Source organism: Mauremys mutica, chromosome 5, assembly GCF_020497125.1.
Source record: "Mauremys mutica isolate MM-2020 ecotype Southern chromosome 5, ASM2049712v1, whole genome shotgun sequence".
NCBI lineage: Eukaryota > Metazoa > Chordata > Testudines > Geoemydidae > Mauremys > Mauremys mutica.
This window is the reverse complement of record NC_059076.1, coordinates 80,949,994-80,970,668: the sequence shown is the minus strand read 5'-3', so window position 1 is coordinate 80,970,668 and position 20,675 is coordinate 80,949,994. Positions and strand designations below refer to the sequence as shown.

At 41.3% G+C, this 20,675-nt stretch overlaps 1 protein-coding gene across 1 annotated transcript in view; it reads right to left on the bottom strand.

Moving 5' to 3' along the window:
• Positions 1-20,675, bottom strand: part of TENM3 (teneurin transmembrane protein 3) — a 1,686,859-nt gene that overhangs the window by 1,274,452 nt on the left and 391,732 nt on the right. The window contains exon 5 of the mRNA XM_045017713.1: positions 2,686-2,848. The gene's annotated coding sequence lies outside the window, so the exon portion shown is untranslated. The remainder of the gene's footprint in view (positions 1-2,685; positions 2,849-20,675) is intronic.

Genomic DNA, 20,675 nt, shown 5'->3' with positions numbered 1-20,675 from the left:
CTCAATCTTTCCTATTGAAGCTGTTCTACTTTTTATAAACAATTAAATAGCCACTGGAGTAGGAATTTGAGCTTGGGTCTCCCTCATCATAGTTGAATGCCCAAGCTACCAGGCTATGGAGTCATTCTCATTTTCTTTTCCTGGCCCAGTGACTATGGATTGCCACTATGAATGACAATATGTATTGGGCCAGAGAGAGAGAGAGTTATCTCCCCTCCCCACCCCAAAGAAAAGCAAATAGGTCATGAAATGAAATGAAATGAAATGAAACGAAATATTTCATTTCAACAAAAAGTTTTTAAAATGAACCAACAAACAAATAATAATGCTACTTTAATCCACTCTGTTCACATACCAGTTTCTACAAAGCTGCTCTATGACCTATTTTGGGCATTTTATCAAAATAGACCATAGATTCGTGAAGGTATTACCTCAACTAGCAGAAAAATTAGTCCCAACAGATCCTATGATCAACCTATTATCTACTATTAGCCTATTAGTCTTGCTCTGGAAAGAGCTTTCAGAATTTAAATTTAATAATTTCATAAATTGCATAATGAAAAACAATGAGCAGTGATTCACGTACCCATTCAGGGGACCTAGTGGTAATAAGTATAGATGCCCAATACATGGACAAATAAAGAGAGACTGAGGGTCCACAGCTGTGTCAAATGGTTGATGAAGCATCTGCTAAAGTTTCAATTTTTTTTTTATTTTAAAGAAAGCAACAAACTATGCAAAGAGTTAATAATATGGCTGAATTATAAATTGCACAGTACAGTCATTACCAAAGCTATACCATTCATTTTTGTTTACATCCTTCACGAAAACAAGCAAAGTATGTGAGCTGATTGCCTGAATCTCTCTCAACTCTATTACTGCAGAATCACTTTTTTAAATAAAAAGACAAAAGTACCACTCGAGAAAAATCAAAGAATTGATTTTTTTTTAAATGGAAGAGCAGTGATTTCCCAAATCGTTTTTTGTTACCATTTCCAAGTTCTGACCTGGTTGATCTTACTTATCCCTGGTTAATGTGATCTCATTTTCTCCTCCTGCTGGCTGCCAAATGTCTGGCCATTGACCACCCATCTGGGTACCAACCACTAGATATTCAGACACATTGTGGCATCACATAAACCCAAGCAGCACATTTATTTTGTTTGGGGTTGCAGGAGAGTTAGTGATGGTAGAATTTATCCCAATAAGGACCCAAATCACATGCTTCAGAGCTTTGCCAAATAAGGACACTTTCTGTTAATGAATCATGCCGTGTCATCCCTCATATTATACAGAACTCAGAAGAAGCATAATGTGATGCAGCATCACAAAATATTACTAGATGCATAGTTAAAGAAAATCCATTCATTCAATTCTATACTTATTCATTCTTTCACTTATTTATCATTGTAAAAATGATCCTCAATCAGAATGCAGAGTCTCCTCTGCTTATTTCCTTAGCCAGTCCAAACAAAGTCATGGGCAGCCACAGAACCAAGGTTAGGATTAAATTACCCAAATGTCCATCAATATTACTGCAATGACAGACACCACCAGTCAACAATTCCTCCTCTGTTGAAATGGCTTTTCACTGTTGGTTGGTGCTGCAGTAATTATCCTATAGCTACGTCTTTTAAGGCTGGTACAGTCCATTTATAAAATGGCATACGTCAAGGATAGGTATAGCCATTAAAATGTCAATCTGTGCTCACAGATACCATATAGCAATGAATTAGGGAACCACTGTTATTTCCCTGTAGTCCTAATAGGAGTTAATCCAGATGATTGCAGTAATCCAGATAATACTGAATGGTAACTATGCACAAATGTTTATTCTTTTGTGACAATCACTGTAGATTAAATAATTAAAATACATAAGTTATTTATAGCCTGGGTACCCCTGCATTTAACACTACTCAAACTTTTTCAAAAAACCAGGTTAACTTTTATTTAATAAATCATTTAAAATATTTGTGCTATAATATATAAATTACCTGTACTCCTGAGTGACTTTCACTCTCCACACATCTGATTCCAATATGAAATATCTCCTTAGATACACTGGGTGTGATTCTGTGCTGTGCCTCTTAGTGGTGCAGCACAGAACTCTCAGCCAGGGGTGGGAGCTAAAGTGGATTTAGTGGCCTCTTGCACAATTTAAACATCCCTGAGAAGCACTTTAAGTTACAGTAACCTTCATGGCTTGTCCAGAATCTCTGCAGCAGTGATTGTTCCTGTCCCACCACTTACATGCCCCTTGCACCAAAGCTGATGAGGGGTGGTTCAGCTGTCTTCCTTAGCTCCTACATTGGGAATATTCTTTCCCTGCCAGATTTGGGACTTTAAAGGCCATTTTATACTATTCCAGGCTTTTTATCTAGCATTCAGGAACTGGTGCAGGGGTGAGAATGTCACCCACTGGGCGGGAAGGGGTTTATATAAGAAAAATATTATCACATGTTGATTACCTCTTACTAGCTATAGCTCAGTACATGCTTTTCAGTGTAAAGAAATAAATATAGTTAAATAGACCAAGCTATGATTAAAACAGCAAACATATCCTGCATATGTTTTGTATAGACACTTTCCCTAATATTTATCCTAGAAAGAAATACAGGTCACCACATTTTTTTTTAAACAAGTTCCTTTTCATCAAGGAACTGCTTTTCCCTTGTGGTCACTCACCAATATTTACAAGGCAAGGTCACTTTGAATGCCACCAGCAGATGAAAAAACAGGAGGAGGGACTCTTTTAGTCTTCACTGAGCTGGCTGATTCTGCCAAAGTGATAGCCGACATTGACATTACACTAGGGACAGGTTGTCGTAGTCTCACAGCCCTCGCTCTGCTGTGGAAAAACAAAACAAAAATAGAGGAGAAAAACATATGTATATATTTTTCATATAAAGATAATGCAAAAATATTTTAAAAAAACAGACCTTTTGAATATAAATGAAGCTTTAATCTTGGCTTTGAAAACAGTTACCTGAAACCTACTTTAAAGATTTAGATTTAAAAAGACTCCTACAAAACTGAGTAACCTCCTGTAAAATTGACCTATCACTTTGAGGGCTTAGTAAGAAGGAAACGGCCATAAACATCCTATGTACCCAGCTAGTGATCGAAGGTAGACAGAAGAGTGACAATTTTACTAAAAACAGGGAAAGGCTGAGATTTGTAGCAAATTTTATATATACATATAGGGCAAGCACAATCATATTTTATAGCTACATGTGGCCTATGGAGAAGCATAAGAAGGGAAGATGGAAAATATTAATGAGGCATTTTTATTTATTTATTTATTTATTGCATTTTTCTATCATCTATGTGAATTATTACCTATATGCCTGATATGTCCTAAAAGAAAAAACTGTGATGAATAAATAAACAGCTCTAGAAATCTTCAATAGGGTGCTTTACCTTGCAGGGAATATTATCATTGGCTTTTGATACAATTTCTGCTGCAGGGAAAGACTTTCAAAGCTCAGAATGCTGAAGTATTGCCAGGCGCTCAAAGACCCCCTGCTATGCGCGTCAAACTAAGAAATCTCTCTGAACTTGTCGAATTAAAAGTCATCTCTCTCTATCTGCAACCCCTGCATGAGCTGGGAAGCTCTGTCCTCATTTTTTAAGGCCTTCCATGGTAAACAAATGGAGCCTGGAGCATCTTTATTCTTTTCAGTCACATAATTAAAATTCTTTTAAAAAATATAATTGAAGGCAATGAATTTCAAAAGGAGGTTCTAGTTAACAATGCGACTAAAACAGTTTGAGCAGACCACATTACTTTACCATTCAATTGTGTTTCAAAGGTAAAAGCAAAACAGCTTGTTAAGATCCTGGGTAAGTGTCTTTTTATTTTTTTTTATTTTGATTGTACATCAAGAGGATGCTCCAAACTTAAACATCTCAGCAGGATTTATGCTTTCTGGAATGTCATAAGACTTAATTACTGAAACTGCAAAGAGGAGTAAACTATTAAAATATGAACAAAGCCACATGAGATCCCTGGTTGTTGCAAATCATTATTTATCCATCCCACACCTAAATTAAAGAACTTAAATTTATGTTTGTGTTTTCTTGGCAATGCTCTTTCATTCATCCACAAGGTTGTGTGCAGTCATGACCTTGCAAACAATTTCATATCTAATAGTGCACACAATGTTAATTTACTTTGAGTGTTGTTATTGTAATGATTGGCTATAATAAATTATTATATGAATTTATCACACACCTCCACTCCCTCCCCCCCCCAAAAAAAAACCCCAACCAAACAAACCAAACCAAACCAAACAAAAACAACTGCTGGTTTAAAATGAGTGGAAAAATGAATGGGGAAAAACCCATGTTGGACTTAAACCCCAGGAATTATAGGGCATGACTGCATGCCTAAAAGGGAGTAGAAGGACTAAATTGTGTCATAGAAATTCTTCTCTAGGGTGATTGTCTGGAGACCTCAAAGGCTGTAATTCTTCGGCTGTCTTTTCCAGATTCAGGATTTAAATTGGCACCACTGACTACAAATAGCCATACAGAATTTACTTTGGGGGATTTTCTGTAGGGCATACTTGAGATTGAGATGTTTTAAAGGAAGACATTTTGAGCTCATCTGTAGTATTAACCTCTGGTAGGGGGTGTACAGAGGTGCAGCACCCACCCAATGCTCCTGGCGACATTGGACCTTAGATAGTCACTGCCTCCAGCATCCTTGTGGTAGAACAGCTGCTTGCCTTCTTGGAAGAGATGCTGCGTGTGTTCTTCAGGAATCAGCCCAACTCAGCTGGCTGGCGTGGAGTTGGGAATGGGACCCTCTGGGAAAGCTAAAGCCACTGTAGCAGCTACCCAGCAGTACTCCTTGCCTACTCACTACACTAAGAGACAAACAGGGGAAGGCCCCTTGTGCCCTATGCCCTCCTGCACATCAACAGGGCAGAGAAAATCTGAGTTCCTAAGCTATGAGCCTTCATTTTTTAGTAACACTAGGTGATTTGTGACAGCATGTTGAAGTTCTGTATTTAGGAATGTTTGTAATAACAGCAAAACCACAAATATATAAACGGGTGAAGAGAGAAAATCATTAGCCAGAACAAGAAAAAATCCCTTTCTACCATTATGTTCAATGAGCACATTAATTAAACCATATTACTACTACAGCCAGCCAGCCTTTTACTCAATTGTCCTTTGCATTCTGCAAAGGACACTTGGCAAAAGGAACCATGTCAAGGGGACTAGTCTGTATCTGATGCATCTCTTAAATAAAAACAACGTGGCCCAAAATGTATATTACATACTAGAGGTAATAAGAATTTGCTATACGAGTGAAGGCTCTAATTTCACTTGTTTCACTGGGCCTTCACTGAAAAGTTCAGAGAAGTGGGTTGCTTAGAAAAAGACTTGAATGAAATATGATTCATATCCATGAACAATGATCAAAGACTATTTGGCCTGCCCAATTTTCTTCTTACTGTCAGAGAATATACAGTTTGATAATAATGAACGTGCATGTTATTTAAAAACATTTCCTTGCCAAGATATTATCTGTACCAGTGTTGCTGAAAAGGGAGAGGTGTGCTTGACAGGGATAATTCCCTGGGCCCATATGCCTTTACAGGTTTTGAACTTCCCCTGAAAGCAGTGATTATTTCAGAAGTAGACTGGAAGATGCCCAAACCAACATCGACAGAACTTCTAAAACCAGGTTTATAAGAGAATAAAAAAATATATCAAACCAAACAAACACTTTTCCTTCCTCTGGTCTTCCAGTGCATCTCTCTGTATTTTTCTTCTAGGATATTTTGTACAATACCAGCCGCACTTGGTGTAAATAGATGTTTACAAAGCACTTGGAAATGTAGCTGGATGAAGAGCTATTTTTTTTAGTTTGCTGGCAGTTTCAAAAATGATTTTGGTTCAATCCAAACCAAATCCAAAAATTCTGAAAAATTTCATTGAATCAAAATGAAACAACATTTACCCAAATGATTTCTTTTTCAACCTTTTTAAAAGGTTAGAATACAATGTGTCAGGAGCAGGAGGAGGTAGTGGTACCAACATTATAACTTTTAGCTCAGTTAAAGTACTTACCCCGGAAGTGAGAGACCCAGGTTCAATTCCCCTTTTGCATGATAAGAGGGGTTTGACCTTGTATCTTCTATTTCCCAAGACAGTACCCTAACCACTAGGCTATAAGCTATTCTGAGGTGGGTCCCTCCATCTCTCCACTGAACTTTGTATAAAATATGTGACTAATCACTGGGAGAATGAGAATTAAGTGGCTAGGGCACTAACCTGTGAGACACAAATTCAGATCCATGCTCCTTCACTGACTGTTTTGTGGATCTGGATTTTTTTTCCCTGGCTGATACTATTTGGCAAATTTGTGTTAAATTTGTGAATAGTTTGGGGGTTAGGGGAAAACTGCATTTCCTGGCAAATCCACTATTAGTCTAAAAACTTTGCTCATCTCTGCTCATCTCTGCTTGGTTGGAGTGAAGGCATACCATGTATGAGATCTCAGTTCACAAAGAGTTGGAAAAGGCTTTTGGAATCATCTAGTTTACACCTGGCATATTCAGAACTTTAACACAGGCATAAGTATGGTCATTCCCATACCAATATTATATATGTTCATTTGCATAGTCATTTCTATGCTAGCAACACAATACCTCTTCTGATAAGGAAAAGTCCTCTTTACCAAAGCAAAACACATTTTAAAGAACTCCTTTGAAAAAATGGCTGAGGACAGAGTGAGGGAAAGGAGACAGAGCAGGGGACGTAATGGGAAATGGAGCAGGAAGGTAAAGAAGAGGGGAAAAAAGACCACAAAGGAATGGAAAAGTAAAGTGTGAGAGAAAGAGGTGAGGGGAAAGGTAGATGAAGGTGGAGTAAAAAGAAATAAGTGAAAGGGTGGGGAGAAAGGAGGATCACAAAGTGAATAGGATGTAAGGGAGTCAAGGTATCCCCACTGTGTGTTGGGCCAAAATTTTGTTGCCCTACTTGACCAGCACTTTTTTCCAGCTTGGTTTTAAAAAAAAAAAAGCCAATGAATAAGAGTCTGTATTTTCTTATTACTTCTGTGAACACTTTCCAGTATCTACTGCTGAGTAAATCTACATTAACCCCTCTCCCCCCCTTCCCCATTTCAACTGGGTACTTGAAGTGTTATGGCAAAAATTTCAGCCTCAGCCTTTAATGGTTTTTGCTTTTTGTTTCCACTTGTAAATTGATAAAAGCTATGACACCCATCTTGTGCATTCTTACACATCTTAGTGAAGTGGAAAAAATTGCTTTTGACCACTATCATCACTTGGGAGGTTAAAATATGGATTATTTCAGAGGGCAACTTCCTTTAAGACACTTGCTCTTTAAAAGCCTCTGCACTCTTACACTCCAAGAAACTGACATATGATGCCAGTAGCAAATAAAGGTTCTTGGAATAGAAGTCCTCAAAATAAAGTTTTATCTTTGGTCCACCAATTCAAAGCACTGTTGTCTGAGTCAAGGATCCTAAAGGAGTTGTTTTAGACTCATAGGCTCATAGACTTTAAGGTCAGAAGGGACTGTTATGATCATCTGGTCTGACCTCCTGCACAATGCAGGCCACACAATCTCACCCACCCACTCCTGTAACAAACCCCTAACCTATGTCTGAGTTATTGAAGTCCTCAAATCATGGTTTGAAGAACTCAAGCTGCAGAGAATCCAGATAAATAACCTTTGTTTCAGGAGCTGTGGCTGGAGACGGAATAAGTGAATGGATGTCCAAAATACCAATTCAAAGCAGGGGGCACGACAATTTGCATATTCATACAAATGCTAGCTAAACCAAATTAGCTGTTCTGAATCTTTCCAAAAGAAGCAAGCAGTGCTCTCCTTTGTACTGTGGTTAACACTGTTACAAGGCAAGAGTGAATCAGAAATGATCAAATGATGCTTGCCTGAATTCCCAGTGACCAGAATGTTATTACACACAATGTCTGTTCTGTGTCTTCAATATAATAAAGGGTGAAACTATGCCCTTTTTACTAAACTCTGAGATCTTTTTTTTTTGTGATCACAGCAAAAACCCAGCCTAGTATTAGTCATTGCATCCAGACCAGAGGAAATAGAAGGAACAACTGAAAGAAGTGTGCTACAGGTGGATGAAACTAGGGATCAGCTAAAGCTGTGTCAGCACTTTGGGTCTATCACCATCAATATTGACTTCAGGGTTCCATTTTGAAGTAGTTTTAAGTAGAATAACTTTCTAAGCCACTTCAAATCCAATATTGTATTGCATGAGCACAGTTAGTATGATTCCCCCCCAAAATTACAAACTCTCTGGAGTATTTCAATATTGCTCTCAACAAGTATCTTGACTGGAAAATGTGCAAATCACTCTAGTTTACACAGATATAGTCAGGGAAATAATACTTCCATCTGGCTTTGGTTGCAAATAACCTAATTAACTATAGGACCAGCTAAAAGAAAGATCCAAGGTTCTGGCCTCCGATAGGACCCATTCAGAGGTGACATGTAACTGTTGATAGTTGGGGGGAGGGGCAATTTAAAGGTTCGGCCACCCCCCAAACAGCTCGAGTCATACCTCCTCCTTTACTTTCAGTCTCCCCTCCTAGAAAACACTGGCCCCGCTCTGAAGTGCCCAACTGTTGCTGCTGCCTCTCCCCATGGAGCGCAGCTTGCAGCTCACCTGGCCTCCAAGGTCACTTGACTGGCTTGGATCTGCCAGCTGCCACACAGGGAGGGGGCCCAGTGGCACCATGTGACCGAGCAGGGCTGGCTCTGAATCAACAGGAAACCCACGCACGGCATTGGTTAAATTCCTCCAGGTCCCTGTGTGAAACCCAAACACACACTGGGGCAGGTCACAGGCCAGTGGTGATCCCATGGGAGGCCCAGCCCTGAAAGCCTCGGGCAAGCATGGAATTTGCCTTCCATATGTAGCCCTGTTGGCATGGCTGGAGGGTTGCTGCATGTTAGGGCCAGCGTGAGCTGGGCCGGCAAAGGTGAAGGACAAAGGGGGGCAAGCTTGCTATTGCTGGCATCTCTGTTTTGAAATAAACTACTGTGCACTCAATATTTTGAACGTATACCCTGCCCTCTCTATATATTGTATTTATATATAAACCTTGGCAGAAATCGGGGGGGGGGGGGTTACTGATTTTAGGGGTAGATGGGAAAAAGATATTGTATCTTTCTCCACCTCTGTTCTGTTGGTTCAAGTAATCCCAGCAGTGTGCCACTTCATTATATTGAAGCAGCACAGACCTCAATCTTGATGCAGCACTTTGTGTAGCGGGTCCATGGGACTAACACAGCACCGTTAACAAGGTGCATCAAATTGAAAGGCAGCAATAATGCATACTGGGAAAGAAGATATGACCCATCAAAAAGGGAAAAAGGAGGGACAGAGAGATCTTTGAGAAGGAGGGAAGAGACAATGTGGTAAATTGAGCTGAGAATAATAGACAAAGAACAGACAGGAAGAGGAGCTAGAACAAAAAGAAAAGCAGAAAGAAAATCAAAGATGAGAGGTAGGGACCGGACAGAAAAAAAAATCAGAAAATTCTTCGCACTAGAAGCATCACCTCTTGTCAGTTACACAGAAAAACAGTGTTTATGGAAAAGCCAGATGAGTGAACAGAAAACAGCAAAGGGGAAGTGAAGCACAATTCACTTGACCAAAGGTAAAACTGAAAAGATATATAAAAAGACAGAGGGACAACAATACAGTGAATGGCGTCAGATTTCTTTTGGCACTCCAGTGTTTTAAAATAGTTCCTGGAGGTGGACCCACAAATACCTTCATTAGAGATAGAAAAACCACAGGCAATTTTACTCCCACCATTAGTATCTTTTCTGTCTCTCTCTTGCCTCTTTATTTCAGTTTGACTCATTTACTAGGGATTTGTCACTGGATGCCTTTGAAGGTCATATGCAGATTTGGACATCATCTCATAGCCACTTTGTTATTTCTTCCCCTGAGACAAAATGGGTGAGATAATATACTTTATTGGACCAAATTCTGTTGGAAGAAATTCTGCCTCTTCCACCAAGAAAAGTTGGTCAATTACAAGGTATTATCTCACTCACCTTGTCTCTCTCGTATCCTGGGACCAACATGGCTACAACTGCACAGCAAACAGCACTCTTCACCTGAATTTTCAGGCTGCTTACACCACAGATTCTCAGGCAGTTTGTTTAACACCCAAACCATTAACATCAACAATTTAGTTTAAAATCAAATGATAGCAAATTCAGACTATGAAACACAGGATAATGAGTTCCCTACAAAAATCTCATTTGATAAGTAGGTAGCACTTGTCAAAATTTCTGCATGGTTTTAAGGTGCTGCACTATATAGAATACATTCTAGTAATCCAGCCTTGAGATTGGATCGCATCTTGATTTCTCACCTCGACCTCTAACCCCGAGATGAGATTTGGATACAAAATAAAGGTTATAGCCTTCTTGCCAAGCACATATTAAAGCACTCTTGATAACTGTTGCTACATAAGCACCTAGCATTAGATGCACATCAAACAAGACACCCTCCCCAGTTTGAGAGCCCACATAACAAATGCCACCATACTCCCATAACTGGGGCTACCGATATAGTCCCAGTGAAGTCAATCATTTTTTCCAAATCAAATGATGGCAATATATAGCATCCTAAGGGGGTGTATGGTCTGAGAGAAGTGATGACCGCTTTCCTTGTAGGTATCCACATGAACCCAAAGCTAGGAACACGTCAAATAAAAAAATGAAAACAAGATAGCAACCGTTCAATCTTGAAAATTCTAAATAAAACTAACTCTTCTAAAATCAAAAAGTAAATACTGACTCTGGCTGCACTGGGGTTGTTAGTTTGTTCTGCCTTCCTATTCACCACTAGCTCTCCAATATGCTAATGCAGTTTATCTTCCCTCTCAGGTTTTATATTCCCTCAATAACATCATCTATTTTTTTTCCCCTTTTCCAATTTGGACCTGTCTTCCTTTACTGATTTTCTCCATCCATTTTTATGTCCCCACTGGGGCCACTGTCTAGTATCCAGGGGCAGCAAGTTATATTGGCCCATTATATGGTGTTATATGGTGCCCTGGCTCCAGCAATATTCAGGGCCCAGGGGCCCGGCTCCATCAATGTTTGGGACCCAGTCTCTCCCCTTGGCCCTGCTGCCCCCACACGCCTCGGCCCCACTTGCTGCCCCCGTGTACCTCCCCCCAGCCCCGAAGCCTCCAGTGCCACACTGACTCTGCTCTGCTGGCCCCTGGCATCAACTGCTGCCGCAGAGCCAAGTGCCCCGCCATCCAGTAGTGGCAGGGCAGGCTGCCCTTATCCTGCCCTTCTGCCTCAGACCTTTCCCTTTTCCGGTGGGACCCTCCACCAGCACAGGGCCCCCCCAGCCCGCAGTCACCGCTCCTGCCCCACACTGGGCAAGGGGCAGCCCCACCCCCCACCCCCAATGAGGGGCAGCAGCAGGGGAGGAGGCCCACATGTGATGGCAGCCCCACCCCCCAGCACCCACCACAGGGGAAGCAAGAGGGCTTCCTGGACCTGAGAGGGGCCCTAGGAGCATGACAGTGGTGGGGGTGAGTGTGCTGCCGGGGGGAGGAGACCTCACCCCCAGCCGGATCCCTCACCTCTCCACACCCCAACCCTCTGCCCTAGCCCTGAGACCTTCCCACACCCCAAACCCCTCATCCCCAGCCCCAGCCAGAGCTCTCATCCCCCTGCACCCTAACCCTCTGCCTCAGTCCTGAGCCCGCCTCCTGCATCATGAACTCCTCATTCCCCAGCCCCACCCCACAGCCCTCACCCCACACCACAACACTCTGCCCCAGCCCTGAGCCCCCTACATCACACCCCAAACCCCTCATCCCTAGCCCCACGCCACAGCCCTCACCCCTGCACGCCTTCCCATCCCCGCACCCTCTCCCTTCCCACACACACCCTCCCACCCCCAAACTCCCTCCCAGAGCCTGCACTCCTCACCCCCTCCTACACCCTCACAAGGGTGACCAGATGTCCTGCTAAAATCGAGACTGTCCCAATAATTAATCCTTTGTCCCATGTCCCAATCAATGTACGATCAGGACACCATTTGTCCCGATATTTAGGTAGGGAGGCACTGACTCCGTGGGTGCTCCAACCCTTGGGAAAAAATGGAACCAAGCTCTCACCTCCTCGCCTTCTTTTCCCCCCCAGCATGCCATGTTTCTGCTCCTCCCCCTCTCCCAGCGCTTCCCACTGCCTAACAGCTGTTTGGTGGCACTTAGCACTTTCTAGGAGGGAGGGAGAGGAGCAGGGACACAACATGCTCAGGGGAGGAGGTGGAGAAGAGGCAAGGCAGTGGTGGGGACTTGGGGGAAGGGGGAGGAATGGGGTGGAGTGAGGGCAGATGCTTCAGCGAGAAGAGGCGGGGGGGTGGGCTTGCACCCACCTGGCAGATGGGAAGTCAGCACCATAGTGGTGATTGGCAGGGTGAAGAGGTGAGCGACTGAGCGAGTGGGCCGGGGGTTGGGAAGGTGAGCAGTGGTGGGGGACTGAGGAGGGACACAGCAAGCCAGCAGGGGGCTGGGGGAGTGAGGAAGGGCACGGTGTGGAGGGGGCGGGACTGGGGCAGAGTGTGGGCAGAGCCTGGGTGGAGCATGGGTGGAGCCTGGGAGGAGCAGGGGTGGACTGTGGGCAGGGCTGACAGCACCCCAATGTGTCCTGATATTTTACTGTTGTGATCTGGTCACCCTAACCCTCCCACCCCTGCCCCAGCCTGGAGCCTGCACCCAAACTCCCTCCCAGAGCCTGCACCCCTCCTGCATCCTAATCCCCAGCCCCAGCCCAGGGCCTGCACCACAGACCTCCTCCCCCGACCCAAACTCCCTCCCAGAGCCTTCGGCAGGTGGGGGTGGAGTTTGCAGGAGGGCAGGTTCTGGACACCACCAAAATTTCTACAAGCCTGCCACCTCTGTAGGTATCATCTCCCCTGGGTTCTGTACTTTATTATCCCTCTGTTCCACAATCTTGTATATCAGTGTCTGTCACCTCGTTTTGGTGCTCCCTTTTCTTAGTCTCCCACCACCCCTTTCTTTGTGCTGTGTTGTCCCTAATTCTGACCAATCCCACATGCTTTGCTTCCTACTATCACCCACTATCTCTCACCCTGCTCTCTTCCTCAGAGTTTCTGGCACCAGCTTCCACCCCTTTTCCAGCACAAGATGCTTCACACAGTGCCATTGGGTGGGGTTACTTTGGGACTGGGTAGAGATGTTTCTCTCATATTGGAGGGAAGACTCTGTTCCTAAATAGTTTGGACTCATAATGGGGCTTGGAAGTAAGGCCAAAAAATTATCCAGTGGGCCAGAAAGCCTGCGTAAGGGGTAAAGTAGTGGCCACTAGTCCTACTTACTGGAATAGAGGGTACTAAAAAGCTGTGTTGTTGTCCGAAAGCTTGCCTGTGGGTTTGGAGTGTCTGAATTTCATCCCTACCCCTAATCTTCAAGACTCTCTCTCCACAAAGTCTGATTAGACTTTGAGCAGGGAGGATGAAGGTTCACTCTTTTGATATAAGTGTCTTTTAAATGGTAAAAATCAATTTTAAAAGGTTCTCACACACAAAATCTTTACACTGCCTTTCATTTTCACACCCATAATGTCACAAAGTGTGAGGAAACAGAACTCATAAAGACAACTGAAATATATATATCAAAATATATTTTTTCCTTTCATAAAAATATATATTATTAACTAGAACTGTTTTTAAAGTAAGTTTGTAATTGCACTATTTTTTCCTTGGATAGATCCTGCTATTTTCCCTGTCAATTTAGGAGTTCTTTGAACATACCGAAGTTGCAGCTCCTTCTATACAACTCAGGCTAAACCAAAGATTGTACAAAGTATATTTGTCACATCCAACCCTAAGGGGGGAGTACAATGAATGGAGGCTGACATAGTTATAACAGTCAGGCACACAGCATTGGTAAGAAACTGTTTTTGTTGATTCTCAGATATTGTTAGAACTATTCATTCTGCCATAATGTTTCATAATGCATGATGGAAGAAAATATCTGGATTAGTGACAGTACATAAGCAAGTAATAAACATGCTGAATTCTGGAAGATCTTTGTAGCCGGAAATAATTCATGTAATAATTTAGAAAAATAATGAAGCAACCTGTGTAGGTAAACTACATTTTGTATTATAATACAATCATTTCATCTTCAGAGAAATATTGGCACAAAGTATTTTCAGCATGTGATAAATTAAAGATTTTCATCTTTCAATATGCAGTTTAAAATATGTGACATTCCCCTTTTGAACGAATTAAGTGGCATACAGGTAAGCAACTAGAGGGTAACATGCTCATATGTATTGCTGGAACTTCAGATTAGAGCTATGATTTTATGTATATTTTAAACTGTTTTTCATTAATGAGAATGTATGCTTTCGTATATGGCAGTAAGAAGTTCATCCAATTTCTTAACACAACCAAGAAACAACTAAGTCCCAATCCTACTCCTATACAAGTATATGGCAAAATTCCACTGACTTCAAGGGTTGTAGGATTAAGCCCTTATACCTTTTACTGTAGATTATACAGATCCGTTCCGCTCAGTGATTAAGGAGCTTCTGCCAATCTTTCCAATCTTTCTGCCAATCTTTAGGAGTTGATTTAGGCACTCAGGCCCAGATCCTCAAAGACATCTAGACGCCTAATGCCCAGGACCTCAGTTCTTAAAGGCCAATACTAACACATCTTAATTGCTTCCAGAAACACACTATTTGCAAACCTGAAATTCAGACCAGTTTTCTTTTAAAAAAATGAGATTCATGAATTTTTAGCAGAAATCTTCAGAAGACCCCCAACATATTGGACCCTGATAGTTACCAGGCAAAAGAAGAAAATATCTGAGCTCTAGTCTTGAAGTTGCTGCATAATAAGGGCAAACACATATTCAGAGAGATATGTGATATCCTGAAAAAACTAATATTCTGGTACACAATGCTCAGTTGGACCCATCATCCATATAGAATTAACTGGAAGTTATGAAAGTACTCTATTACAGGCCTCTGTCTCCACAAATTATCATTCCTGGAGCCTGATGTCCAGTGTTCAGCACTGTGCGGAATCCATATCTCCAAAAACAACACTGGCACTTTGACCTCTGACAATTCTGGTAAAGTCTACAACATAATTCTTCCTGCTTCTCTAGTCCTCTGATTAAATCCTCAGTTCATTCCTACAGCTTCACTATTTTCAGCCACCATGTGGGGTTTTGGTCCTCCACCCAGGTCTTACCTTCTACACCAGAGACATTATTGCACTTCTTGCAAGGTTCCCAAATTGTCTTCCATTTCTCTGTGTACTGCCCTCCACTTTGTTTTCCAGGCTGTACAGTTTAGATTATTAATTTGCTGATTCTCTCACAGAAGATCTCATCTATTAGGTGCTCAAGGGTATATATTTAGGTAATCTTTCCTGTACTTGAATCAGCATCATTTTTTTCTCCCCCCCACCCCCTCTACTTCTCAGGATATTATCTTTCATTCCAGATTAGAAATCTTGAAGAAATGTTTCCTGATCTCTTATTATACAATTTCAGTGTAAAAGGTAAGCTTCAGGTCTTCAAAATCAATTTTAAGTTAAGTCTTCTGGGAGAGCACAGACCAGCTTGTGTGTCCTTGCACCCAGTCACTACAAATCTGTATAATAGCTAGATGAAATTGTTAGAGGTTTGGAATGTTAGAACAGGCCCCAGTGTAGGTACATTAGTGGGAAGAGCATGTGGGGGGAGGGAGAGGGAGAGAGAGAGAGGGAGGCTACATTGCATGATAAATACAGTTATATCCTCTTACTCTGCAATTTCATGGATCTTACCATCACATATGATCATAGAATCATAAGACTGGAAGGGACCTCGAGAGGTCATCTAGTCAAGTGCCCTGCAATCATGGCAGGACCAAGTATTATCTAGACCAGGGGTCGGCAACCTTTCACAAGTGGTGTGCCAAGTCTTCATTTATTCACTCTAATTTAAGGTGTCGCGTGCCAGTCATACATTTTAATATTTTCAGAAGGTCTCTATCCATAAGTCTATAATATAAACTAAACTATTGTTGTATGTAAAGTAAATAAGGTTTTTAAAATGGTTAAGAAGCTTCATTTAAAATTAAATTAAAATGCAGAGCCCCCCGGACCGGTGGCTAGGATCCGGGCAGTGTGAGTGCCACTGAAAATCAGCTCGCGTGCCGCCCTCGGCACGTGTGCCATAGGTTGCCTACCCCTGATCTATACCATTCCTGACAGGTGTTTGTCTAACTTGCTCTTAAAAATCTCCAATGAAGGAGATTCCACAACTTCCCTAGGCAATTTATTCCAGTGCTTAACCACCCTGACAGTTAGGAAGTTCTTCCTAATGTCCAACCTAATCCTCCCTTGCTGCATTTTATGCCCATTGCTTCTTGTCCTATACTTAGAGGTTAAGAAGAACAATTCTCCCTTCTCCTTGTAACAACCTTTTATGTACTTGAAAACTGTTATGTTCCCTCTCAGTCTTCTCTTTTCCAGACTAAACAAACTCAATTTTTTTCAATCTTCCCTCATAGGTCATGGTTTCTTGACCTTTAATCATTTTTGTTGCTCTATATGATGCGTGTCTATAGACGTGTCTATATTTAACACTTACATAAACACATTAATAGAAAATATAAATACAATATTGCACATGTGTAATACTGACTGACAGATGTACTTGTACATTTTATATTACAATCATTCTTTTATAGTTTCTATTTTCCCCTAAAGCTAGTGTTGCAATGTACCTGACTTTTCAGCTCAGCCAATCATGTCTTTCTATTCCCAAACAGATTTGGGGAGGCAGTATTATATTATTCTGGTACCAAGTAAAATGGCTGTATTTAAGGGTTTGTCAGCATATCTATCATACTCTCATTTTTTAGATATTTCAATCAAATCAAATCTGATTAGGCTAAAATGCAGCAGAGTCACTAAAGTGCTCTTTTATCATCCCTCCCACTTCCCCTCCAATTTGTAATTCTGTTTAGATACAGATATATTCAGGTTTTAGAGACCAGCGAAATTAAATCATAGCTCCTAATGCTGTTTTATTGCTAGACTCTTAGACAAAAATGGCTTGATTTTTAAAAGGGAACTTAGAGGAATTGTCATCAATGTTGACTAAAAACATCTGATAGCAGTTCACTTCTTTTAAGCTACTAGTTCAGATAATTTATTGAGTATCTGCAGTAGTTATTTTTCATGATTCAGTGCCATGTTAAGTATATTGTAATAGGAAAATAAACTTCTTTATGTGGAGTATTTATTCATTTTTCAGTGATTAATATCTTGGCTGATTCAAATAGCACTCTCCAAAAACACTGTGTAGACTACAAACCAAAAAAAGGAATAGATTAAATTCTGTAAACAAAGCTCACAAAAGATACAGGTGAAATGTATTTGTCATGCCTTAAAATAATAAGTTGTATAATAAGTTTAAGTAATATCAAGTAGCAATGCTTCTCCCTGCTACTTTTTATTCTGTCACCTCTAACTCATGAATATGAGTTCTTTGTTTGCTTGCCAAAATTCCACAGACCTAGCTGAGGTCATGCAACAAAATACTTGTGTATGCTAGCAACAGAAAAAATAGCCCAGTAACATGCTAACATCCCCCTCCATATCTCTGCTATTTCTAGTAGTATTGGAAACCTCCTACAATTTTGTGTTCAGAACGTTTATATATTTGTTTTAACTGTTTATTGTAAAATATGTATGAAAGGCACACTAAACAGGGCCACTTTTCCAGTATTGCCTACAACACTGCATTGTTTTCATGTCTTCCTTCATTTTCCCTATGTTGCTTACAACTTACTAAAGCAACCCACTAAATTACATCTCATTTCCACCTTGTTTCCTTCATTTACTGTCATATCAATTTCTTCTTCTACACACTGCGCACATGCTTGGAATCATCTTCATACTGATGTATTCATCTGCAAATATACCGCAAACTTGAGTAACAAATAGTGTGTAGCTATTATTCCTTTGGAGAAAAAGAGACCCCGTTGTGACTCAGAACCACACATAGGTCCCTAGTTCCCTACTTGCTCCAAGAAGGAAGTACTCTGCACTGGCACTTTATATATCACAGATTACTTCTCCCTCTGTTCTGGCTCAACTGTGCTGGCCAGGGCATTAGGGAAGATGCAAGGATCCATCATACCTTCCCTCCCACTCCCTGCTTCTCTCCCCTACATGGAGGGGGGAGAAGCAGCTTCATGGAGGATTCTCTCCCCACCATGCTATAGTCTGCAATTCCCCCTTACTGTTCTACCTGGGTATGCCAGACAAGCCACGATCTTGTGCAATATAGGCTATGCACTTTCCACCTCCCTTTCAAGAAACTATTAAAATGTGTTTAATAAAGTTTCCAACTCCAATAGCCATAGCTTACTCTCTGCTTTTTCTGTCTTGATTACTTCCATTAGGGGCTGATCCAAAGCCAATTGAAATTAATGGGACTCTTTCAGTTGACTTCACTAGGCAACTAAGTAGGCCTTAATTCTGTCAAAATCATGGTTCTGTGTTGTATCAACCAGGCAAGGTACTAACAAACTTCAACAGGACTTTATTTTTAAAGTGGAAACCTCTTTACCAAGATGCTGCTGCACCCTCTGTAACTCTCACTCTGCCTCCACAGCTCCTTCCCTCCCCTTCCTGTTTCCTGTACTTTCAGACTCCCAACAGTCAGTGCTCCCAGTTCTAATAATTACAAGCAACATCTAGACACCACACAGTGTTTACTGGAAGCTATGGGGTCACATCCTGCACTCTCTGAAGTCAAGGAAAGGAGGACCAAATGTTTTTATGTACATCATGAACATGTTTCAGTTGTATATTAAATTGGTTTTAAACTCACTAAAAAGTGTTAAACTAATTTGTGATCTGCAATCTGTATTTTCTACCTTTATATGATGCTGCAGCAATTGTTCATCCTCTCAAATAACTTTGCAGAAAATATAGAGAAAATCTAATATAGTTTAGCAAACCCAACTGAAGATGAACCAGAGCAAAGGAGAGAAAAATATGTGCCACCTTTTCTAGCCAAATGTGGATTAATCCTGTAAAATGATTACATGCTCCGGGCATTGGGGAAAATATGTACTATCATATGAGAAATGGATCCTTGGCTTTTAAAAGGATGTTTGAGCAGTTACTGATGGAAACGGAGAAAGTTACTATTACACTCTTAAACAGACAATAATCCCGACCATGCTCAAGAAATCAACTCTTAGTACTAATAATTTTGAAGGTCATTGATCTTGTCTTGACAAGGATATAACTAAATGTCTGTGGGCAAAATGCTTCAAAACTTGACCTCCAGTAGTTCACCTTTTTAATCAGGCTTCAGTTTGGTCTTGAGTATGGAGATGAGCTTTTCTCAGCAATGGACAGAGGTCAAATGTCCTCACTCATTTTGCCAGGTCATTCACTGCCCTGGATATCAGTCATGATCTTGTGGTGCTGCTCAATCACCTAGCAGATGTGGTTAGATTTGGTTTAATTTGTATTTGGGTATTCTTTTGAACAGAACCCAGAGAATAGTGATGAGTAACAGCTCTTTTTCACCAAGGGCCCAAGCCTGCGGACTCCTTCAAGGACCAATGTTGTCATCTCCAATTCAAAATCTGTGTGAGGCCATTTATAAAGTCTCTAAAATGCTACAGACTACTGAGCCATCAATGTGCCAGTGACACTACATTTCCTTATCAAATATGGACAATGCACCTTCCCTATGACATAATGAGCGTGTGAAGCGCTTGGGTTTGTATGAGTTTGAAATATTAGTGGAACCTTCTGCAATACCCTAATGTATATTAATCCCTAACTGTCTCTTTGCTTATTGAAATATGTTACTGGTTTTCCTATATATTTAGAAAAAAAGGAGGTTACTTACCTGTAACAGGAGGTTCTTTGAGATGTGTGGTCCATAGCTGTATTCCACTAATACATGGTGGGGCAGACTGACCATGTCTCCAGTTCCTTCTTCACTGTGAAGCAAACAATATCTGAAGAGGCGGGAAAGGAGTGGGGGCAGCGGAATACAACTAAGGACCACACCTCTCTAATATCCTCCAATTACAAGTAAGTAACCTCCTCTTCTTTGAGTGATGGACCCTATTGTATTGCACTGTGGGTGACTGACAAGCAGTCACTAAATAGGAGGAGGGTGCCATGGCATGGACAGTAGGGTTGAGCAGAGAAGTGCCATCCCAAAGGAGGCATTAGCAACAAAGTCCTGCATCAGGGCATAATACCTTTCAAACGTGTGACTGGAACTCCATGTGGATGCTTTACAGATGTTCAGAAAGAGTATGTCCTGAAGAGAGACTATAGTTGTTGCTTGTGCTCTAGTGGAGTGACCCTTTTGGGGAGGGGAGCAGGTTTGAGAGCTGATAGAGTGGAATCCATTTGGAAATTCTCTGGCATGCCCTCTGGCTCTCTCTGCTATGGCAACAAAGAGTCCCAGGGATTTCTTGACTGGGTTTATTCTCTGCAGCTGAAAAACCAAGGCTTGTAGATTATCATGTTCTTCGTCAGAAGCATGCAGTTTTGGGAAGAACACAGGTAAGTGAATAGATTGGTTAAGCAGCTT